Here is a 10,000-nt window from a genome sequence, read left to right as displayed (position 1 = left end):
ACAGACAGACAGACGGGCAGGCAGACACAGAAATACCGAGAAATACTGAGACAACGAAAGTAGACATACAGAGGGAGACAGAGAGACAAACAGACACACACACACAGACACAGACACACACACACACACACACACACACACACACACACACACAAACAGACACACACACACACACACACACACACACACACACACACACACAAACACACACACAGAAACACACACACACACACACACACACACACACAGAGAAACACACACACACAGAAACACACACACACACACACACACACACACACACACACACACACACACACAAACAGACACACACACACACACACACACCTGAGAAACACACACACACACACACAGAAACACACACACACACACACACACACACACACACACACACACACACACACACACACACACACAGAGAAACACACACACACACACACAGACACACACACACACACACACACACACACACGCACGCACACAGCGGAAAGACAAAGCACAGGTGCACATTGCAAAAGGTGCCACAAATCTCAGAAGCAGCTGTGCAATGCCACAACAAACGTTTGTTTGTGTCCTCTGTGTATGTATTCGTGCGCGTATGCGTGCGTGCATGCCAGTGTGTGTGTATGTTTGTGCGGGGAGGTGGAGCACGGGGGGGCGGGGGTGTGTGTGGGGGGAGGGGGGGCGGAAGATAGAAAGAGAGAGAGAGTGCGTGTGTGTGCCTATGTGTGTGTGGAGGGGAGAGAGAGAAAGAGAGAGAGAGAGAGAAAGAGAGAGTGCATGTTTGTGTCTGTGTCTGTGTGTGTTTTGAGTATGTCTGTGTGTCTGTGTTTGCATGTGTGTGTGTGTGTGTGTGTACAGTCGCACAGCAGACAAATCCATTGAGTCAGAGACAGAGAAACACAGGGACATAGACGTAGAGACGGATAGAAAAAGACAGAGAGACAGACAGACAGGCAAGACAAAGAGACACAGAGACGAGAGACACAGACAGAGACAAAGAGACGTAAGAGAAGGAGACTGACAGACAGACAGACAAACACACAGGCACACAGTCTGACAATGAAACAGACACAGAGACCCACATTTACACGCAGAGCTATTCGCAGGTGCAGGCGCTAAATTTACAGTGTCACATATTTCACAGGCGCTACCCACCGCATCAACAAACAACGAGACTTTTGCCTCTACCTCTGTCATGTGCCCCAGTGTGCAGTGTGTGTGTGTGAGGCCGCACGTGCAACATGACAGTAACAGCAAACGTTATCTTTGATCTTCTGCCAGCCAGTGTGTGTCTGTTGGGGGTAACTGACAGAGAGAGAGACAAAAAGACAGACAGACAGAGACAGACAGAGAGACAGACAGCGAGACAGACAGACAGACAAACAGGCACACCGCCTTTTTTAACAGAAAAAGAGAGAGAGGGGGAGAAAAAGAAAGAGAGAGAGAGGGGGGGGGTGAGAAAGAAAGAGACTGAGAGAGGAGAGAAAGAAAGGGAGAGAGAGGAGAGAAAGAAAGAGAGAGAGGGAGAGAAAGAAAGAGACCGAGAGGCTGAGAGAAGAGAGAAAGAAAGAGAAAGAGAGGAGAGAACAAAAGAGAGAGAGAGAAGGAGAGAAAAAGAGAGGGGGGGAGAGAAAGAAAGAGACCGAGAGAATGAGAGAGGAGAGAAAGAAAGAGAGAGAGAGAGGAGGAGAGAAAGAAAGAGAGAGAGGAGAGAAAGAAAGAGAGAGAGAGAGAGGAGAGAAAGAAAGAGAGAGAGAGGAGAGAAAGAGAGAGGGGGGGAGAGAAAGAAAGAGACCGAGAGAATGAGAGAGGAGAGAAAGAAAGAGAGAGAGAGAGAGACAGAGAGAGAGAGAGAGGAGGGGGTCAGACAGACAGACAAACAAAGATACAGGCCCAGCGGAACACAGACAGAAACACCATTGACCCACACACTAAACCGTTCATAGACTGTTCACAGACTCGCGTAGAGACAGAGAGTGACACAGAGACAGACAAACAAAGATACCTACAGACACTGAGGCAGAAAGAAAGAGACAGACAAGACAGACACCGAAACATACGAGAAAGTTTTGTTCACTTCAGGAGGCGTCACTGCGTCTACTACGCTACATCACATCTGCCAAGCAGATGCCTGACCAGCAGCGTGACCCAACGAGCTTCGTCAGTCTGAGACCTTGAGGGAAAAGGAAAAAGAAATGAAGTATAACAAAACACCAAAGAAATAGTCAGCTTTGCCTTGCTTGCTGCCCGCTGTGTCCATCCGACTTTCTTTCACTCCCCACCCGTTCCTCCCACCCCCTTCCCTCTGACCTCACCCACCACTACACTCCCTTGCTGGTTGGTTGAGGGGGGGCGGGGTGAGGGGGGTGAGGGGAGAAGAACGGAGGTGTCCTGTGAAGGACATGGCGCAGACAGACAGAGAGTCAGACAGACAGACAGACAGGCACACCGCCTTTTTAACAGAAAAAGAGAGGGGGAGGGGAGAGAAAGAAAGAGAGAGAGAGAGCAATGGGGGAGAGAAAGAAAGAGAGAGGGGGGAGAAAGAAAGAGAAAGGGGGAGAGAAAAAAGAGAGAGAGAGAAGGAGAGAGAAAGAGAGAGAGTGAGAGACTGAGAGAAAGAGAGAGAGAGAGGAGGGGGTCATACAGACAGACAGACAGAGATACAGGCCCAGCGGAACACAGACAGAAACACCATTGACCCACACACTAAACCGTTCATAGACTGTTCACAGACTCGCGTAGAGACAGAGAGTGACACAGAGACAGACAGACAGACAGAGATACCTACAGACACTGAGGCAGAAAGAAAGAGACAGACAAGACAGACACCGAAACATACGAGAAAGTTTTGTTCACTTCAGGAGGCGTCACTGCGTCTACTACGCTACACCACATCTGCCAAGCAGATGCCTGACCAGCAGCGTGACCCAACGAGCTTCGTCAGTCTGAGACCTTGAGGGAAAAGGAAAAAGAAATGAAGTATAACAAAACACCAAAGAAATAGTCAGCTTTGCCTTGCTTGATGCCCGCTGTGTCCGTCGGACTTTCTTTCACTCCCCACCCGTTCCTCCCCCCCCCCTTCCCTCTGACCTCACCCACCACTACACTCCCTTGCTGGTTGGTTGAGGGGGGGCGGGGGGGGGGGGAGGGGAGAAGAACGTAGGTGTCCTGTGAAGGACATGGCGCAGACAGAGTCAGACAGACAGACAGGCACACCGCCTTTTTTAACAGAAAAAAGAGAGAGAGGGGGAGAGAAAGAAAGAGAGAGAGAGAGCAATGGGGGAGAGAAAGAAAGAGAGAGGGGGGAGAGAAAGAAAGAGAGAGAGAGAAGGAGAGAGAAAGAGAGAGAGTGAGAGACTGAGAGAGGAGAGAAAGAAAGAGAGAGAGAGAAGAGGGGGGCAGACAGACAGACAGACAAACAGAGATACAGGCCCAGCGGAAGACAGACAGAAACACCATTGACCCACACACTAAACCGTTCATAGACTGTTCACAGACGTAGAGACAGAGAGTGACACAGAGACAGACAAACAGAGATACCTACAGACACTGAGGCAGAAAGAAAGAGACAGACAAGACAAACACACGAAAGTTTTGTTCACTTCAGGAGGCGTCACTGCGTCTACTACGCTACATCACATATGCTAAGCAGATGCCCTGACCAGCAGCGTGACCCAACGAGCTTCGTCAGTCTGAGACCTTGAGGGAAAGGAAAAAGAAATGAAGTATAACAAAACACCAAAGAAATAGTCAGCTTTGCCTTGCTTGATGCCCGCTGTGTCCGTCGGACTTTCTTTCACTCCCCACCCGTTCCTCCCACCCCTTCCCTCTGACCTCACCCACCACTACACTCCCTTGCCGGTGGGTTGAGGGGGGCGAGGTGAGGGGGGTGAGGGGAGAAGAACGGAGGTGTCCTGTGAAGGACATGGCGCAGACAGAGAGTCAGACAGACAGACAGACAGGCACACCGCCTTTTTTAACAGAAGAAGAGAGAGAGGGGGGAGAGAAAGAAAGAGAGAGAGAGAGAGAGCAATGGGGGAGAGAAAGAAAGAGAGAGGGGGGAGAAAGAAAGAGAAAAAGGGGGAGAGAAAGAAAGAGAGAGAGAGAAGGAGAGAGAAAGAGAGAGAGTGAGAGACTGAGAGAGGAGAGAGAGAAAGAGAGAGAAAGAGAGAGGAGGGGGTCAGACAGACAGACAGAGATACAGGCCCAGCGGAACACAGACAGAAACACCATTGACCCACACACTTAACCGTTCATAGACTGTTCACAGACTCGCGTAGAGACAGACAGTGACTCAGAGACAGACAAACAGAGATACCTACAGACACTGAGGCAGAAAGAAAGAGACAGACAAGACAGACACCGAAACACACGAGAAAGTTTTGTTCACTTCAGGAGGCGTCACTGCGTCTACTACGCTACACCACATCTGCCAAGCAGATGCCTGACCAGCAGCGTGACCCAACGAGCTTCGTCAGTCTGAGACCTTGAGGGAAAAGGAAAAAGAAATGAAGTATAACAAAACACCAAAGAAATAGTCAGCTTTGCCTTGCTTGATGCCCGCTGTGTCCGTCGGACTTTCTTTCACTCCCCACCCGTTCCTCCCCCCCCCCTTCCCTCTGACCTCACCCACCACTACACTCCCTTGCTGGTTGGTTGAGGGGGGCGAGGGGGGGGGGGGGAGGGGAGAAGAACGTAGGTGTCCTGTGAAGGACATGGCGCAGACAGAGAGTCAGACAGAAAGACAGACAGGCACACCGCCTTTTTAACAGAAAAAGAGAGAGAGGGGGGAGAGAAAGAATGAGAGAGAGCAATGGGGGAGAGAAAGAAAGAGAGAGGGGGAGAGAAAAGAGAGAGAGAGAGAGAAGGAGAGAGAGAGAAAGAGAGAGACTGAGAGACTGAGAGAAAGAGAGAGAGAGAGAAGAGGGGGGCATACAGACAGACAGACAAACAGAGATACAGGCCCAGCGGAACACAGACAGAAACACCATTGACCCACACACTAAACCGTTCATAGACTGTTCACAGACTCGCGTAGAGACAGAGAGTGACTCAGAGACAGACAAACAAAGATACCTACAGACACTGAAGCAGAAAGAAAGAGACAGACAAGACAGACACCGAAACACACGAGAAAGTTTTGTTCACTTCAGGAGGCGTCACTGCGTCTACTACGCTACACCACATCTGCCAAGCAGATGCCTGACCAGCAGCGTGACCCAACGAGCTTCGTCAGTCTGAGACCTTGAGGGAAAAGGAAAAAGAAATGAAGTATAACAAAACACAAAAGAAATAGTCAGCTTTGCCTTGCTTGATGCCCGCTGTGTCCATCCGACTTTCTTTCACTCCCCACCCGTTCCTCCCACCCCTTCCCTCTGACCTCACCCACCACTACACTCCCTTGCTGGTTGGTTGAGGGGGTCGGGGGGGAGCGGGGGGGAAGGGGGGAGAAGAACGGAGGTGTCCTGTGAAGGACATGGCGCAGACAGACAGAGAGTCAGAGAGACATGAGTGAGACAGACAGACAGACAGACAGGCAGCTGACACAGAGACCCACGTACACACAGAGCTATTATATATACCCAGATGCACGCATACTACAGCGTTCATAGACAGATGAAGAGACAGAGAAGGAGATAGACCGATACAGAAACAGACAGAGACACAGACAGTGAGACTGGGAGAATAAAATAAACAGGCTGACACAAAGACCCACAAACGCACAGAGCTATTACCATGTGCACGTGCTAAAACGTTTCACATATTTCATGGGCACTACCCACAGCATCAACAAACAAGAGACTTTTGCCTTTGCCTCTGTCATGTGCCCCAGTGTGCAGTTTGCGTGTGTGAGGCCGCACATGCAACATGACAGTAACAGCAAACTTTATCTTTGATCTTCTGCCAGCCAGTGTGTGTCTGGTGGGGTGACAGAGAGAGACAGAAAGAGAGACAGACAGACAGACAGACAGACAGAAAAAGAGAGAGAGGAGGGAGAGAAAGAAAGAGAGAGAGGGGGAGAAAGAGAGAGGGGGACAGACAATCAGACAGACAGAGATACACACAGCGGAACACAGACAGAAACACCATTGACACACAAACTAAACAGTTCATAGACTGTTCACAGACTCGCGTAGAGACAGAGAGTGACTCAGAAACAGACAAACAAAGATACCTACAGACACTGAAGCAGAAAGAAAGAGACAGACAAGACAGATACCGAAACACACGAGAAAGTTTTGTTCACTTCAGGAGGCGTCACTGCGTCTACTACGCTACATCACATCTGCCAAGCAGATGCCTGACCAGCAGCGTGACCCAACGAGCTTCGTCAGTCTGAGACCTTGAGGGAAAAAGAAATGAAGTATAACAAAACACCAAAGAAATAGTCAGCTTTGCCTTGCTTGATGCCCGCTGTGTCCATCCCACTTTCCCCCTTCCCTCTGACCTCACCCACCACTACACTCCCTTGCTGGTTGGTTGAGGGGGGCGGGGGGGGTGAGAGGGTGAGGGGAGAAGAACGGAGGTGTCCTCTGAAGGACATGGCGCAGACAGACAGAGAGATATGAGTGAAACAGACAGAGAGACAGGCAGCTGACACAGAGACCCACGTACACACAGAGCTATACCCAGGTGCACGCATACTACAGTGTTCATAGACAGGTGAATAGACAGACAGAGAAAGAGATAGACAGATACAGAAACAGACAGAGACACAGACAGAGAGAGTGGGAGAATGAAATAAACAGGCTGACAAAGAGACCCACATTCGCACAGAGCTATTGCCATGTGCGCGCGCTAAAAAGCGTCACATATTTTATATTTCATGGGCACTACCCACAGCATCAACAAACAACCAGACGCTTGCCTCTGCCATGTGCCCCAGTGTGCAGTGTGTGCGTGTGTGCGTTTGTGTGTGTGTGTGCGTGCATGCGCGCGCGTGTGTGTGTGTGTGTGTGTGTGAGGCAGACAGACAGACAGAGACAGAGACAGAGAGAGACAGATAGGGGAGGACAGAGACAGAGAAACAGACAGACAGAGACAGCACCACACATACATCATTGATTCGCTTTCTAAACAGTTCATGGACTGTTCACAGGTTGACACACAGACCACCCACCCACCACCCCCCATCCCCCCCCCCCACACACACACAGAGCTATTACCAGGTGCACGCGCACTGAAAGAGACAGACAGACAGAGCCAGACACAGAGAGACAGAGAGAGAGAGACAGACAGACAGACAGGCAGACAGACAGGCACACCGCCACACAGACAGAAACACCATTGACAACATACTACGGTAATCTGTTCATGGACTGTTCACAGACGGAGAGACAGAGAGGGGAAAAAAAGACAGACAGACAGAGGAAAACAGACAGACAGAAAGACAGAGATGGAGAGAATCAAACAGACAGACAAACAGGCTGACACAGAGCCCCACCCCCAAACCCCAACTCCCCCCCTCCCCCCACACACACAGACGTAGAGACAGAGAGGAAAAAAAGACAGACAAACAGACAGACAGAGAGAAAGAGACAGACAGACAGACAGACAGACAAAGACAGAGATGGAGAGAATCAAACAGACAGGCAAACAGGCTGACACAGAGCCACCCCCCACACACACACACACACATACACACACCGAGCTATTACCATGTGCACGCGCTAAGAAAGCGTCACATATTTCACGGGCGCTACCCGCCACATCAACAAACAACGAGACGCTTGCCTCTGCCTCTGTCATGTGCCCCAGTGTGCAGTGTGTGTGTGTGTGTGTGTGTGTGTGTGTGCAGTGTGTGCAGTGTGTGTGTGTGTGTGGCCGCACGTGCAACATGACAGTAACGGGCAATATTATCTCTGATCTTCTGCCAGCATGTATGGAATATGTACAGGGGGGCAATAGAATGACATAGAAAGGACGAGAGAGAGAGAGAGAAAGAGAGAGAGAGAGAGAGAGAGAGATAGGGGGAAGATACAAAGACAGAGACAGAGACAGACAGGCAGAGACAGACAGAGACGGACAGACAGATAGTTGTATGGACAGTCCATTGATATGTGCATCCAAGTGAGACAAACAGAAAGCGAGACACAGAGTCCTACATATACACAGAGCTGTTTCCAGATTGCACGTGCTAAAATGAGACAGAGATGGTGAGAAGGAAGTGAGAAAGAGAGGCAGAGAGAGAACGAGAGAGAATGACATAATTATGGAGACACAGAGAGACAGAGAGAATAGAGAGAGACAGAGACAGAGAGAGAGAAGGCAGAGACAGAGACTGAGATAGAGAGAGAAATCGAATTCTGAATGGGGAGAGAGAGAGAGAGAGAGAGAGAGAGAGAGAGAGAGAGAGAGAGAATACGAAAATTGAAAGGGTTTTACACATACATGACTCAACATACAATTGGTTTCAAGTAATAATTCACTGGAGAGAAACACACACACACACACACACACACACACACACACACACACACACACACACACACACAGGGACAGACAGAGACAGAGACAGAGACTGACAGACACAGATACAGTCACAGACACAGAGGAAAGCCAGATAAACTAACTGTGACGACAAAACAGCAGGTGTGAATCGCTCTGCATCAAAGACCAGCCAACATCACTGTCTATATATAGAGTAACACAAAACTTGCACGCCGACATCTGAAGAAATTGAAAATCAAATAGTCGTGTTGTATTGTATTGTATTGTATTGTATTGTATTGTATTGTACTGTATTGTATTGTATTGCATCGCATTGCATTGTATTCTTTATTTCTATTTATTTACTTTTTTTTTGGCTGCCCTATCATCTGCAGAGAACCATCGATGTTTGGTCGCCAGGAGGCCACACACCAGAGGAGGCCCTGCACTGCTGTTGAGTCACTTCGGTGGTGTTCGGTAGTGCCTGTTCTGATTTAACATACTTGCCTTGTATCCTGTTCTCTTCCTTTCTGTTTCATTCTGTTCTGTACTTACATTGCATGGGATTGCATCGTACTTCGTTGCATCGCATTGCAATCTGTTCTGTTCGATTTGGGGACATTTTGGATTCTACATATTTGATGATGATGGTGATAGTGATGAATGAGAATGGGGATGGTTAACTGACGATGCTGTTATAGAGGTCCATGTCAGTTTCGGCCGCCGGGTATTGCTTGACAAGTTAGACAGGACTGCGTAGGGACCGACGCCTTCTGTCATAATGAACTGTATTCCGGCGTCAACCAGGCTTGAGAGATACAGACACCTGCAGAGTATCAGTATCAGTATCAGTAGCTCAAGGAGGCGTCACTGCGTTCGGTCAAATCCATATACGCTACACCACATCTGCCAAGCAGATGCCTGACCAGCAGCGTAACCCAACGCGCTTAGTCACGCCTTGAGAACCCCCACCCCCACCCCCACCCCCCCCCAAAAAAAAACCCTGCACAGTTATTCAGGAATTTCAAGCTCCCCCCTTAAAAAAAAACAAAAAAAAACAAAACAAACAAACAAACAAACAAACAAGAAACAAAAACACGCATCCATGAACTTGATGACTTGATGATCATCCTCAAGTGTGTAGTACCAGTCTGTTTCGCGTGAACCCATAGCATTCACCACTCTGTGTATAGAATTTAGCCACGGAAAACCAAACCAAAACAACAACACCGACAATAACAACATAAGTCACTAACTATTTGTGTTTATTTGTATTTGTGTTTCTTTTTATCACAACAGATTTCTCTGTGTGAAATTCGGGCTGCTCTCCCCAGGGAGAGCGCGTCGCTACACTACAGCGCCACCCGGCATTTTTTGTATTTTTTCCTGCGTGCAGTTTTATTTGCTTTTCATATCGAAGAGGATTTTTTTTTTAACAGAATTTTGCCATGAACAACCCCTTTGTTGCCGTGGGTTCTTTTATGTGCGCTGAGTGCATGCTGCACACGGGACCTCGGTTTATCGTCTCATCCGAATGACTAAGGTCCAG

At 49.0% G+C, this 10,000-nt stretch overlaps 1 protein-coding gene across 1 annotated transcript in view; it reads right to left on the bottom strand.

Annotated features, from left to right (window-relative positions):
* The window catches only part of LOC143285631 (uncharacterized), a 202,862-nt gene that overhangs the window by 107,595 nt on the left and 85,267 nt on the right, over window positions 1-10,000 (bottom strand). The window lies entirely within an intron of this gene.

Source organism: Babylonia areolata, chromosome 9 (genome assembly GCF_041734735.1).
Source record: "Babylonia areolata isolate BAREFJ2019XMU chromosome 9, ASM4173473v1, whole genome shotgun sequence".
NCBI lineage: Eukaryota > Metazoa > Mollusca > Gastropoda > Neogastropoda > Buccinidae > Babylonia > Babylonia areolata.
Note: the sequence above shows the minus strand (reverse complement) of the source record. Positions and strands in the feature narration are given on the sequence as shown.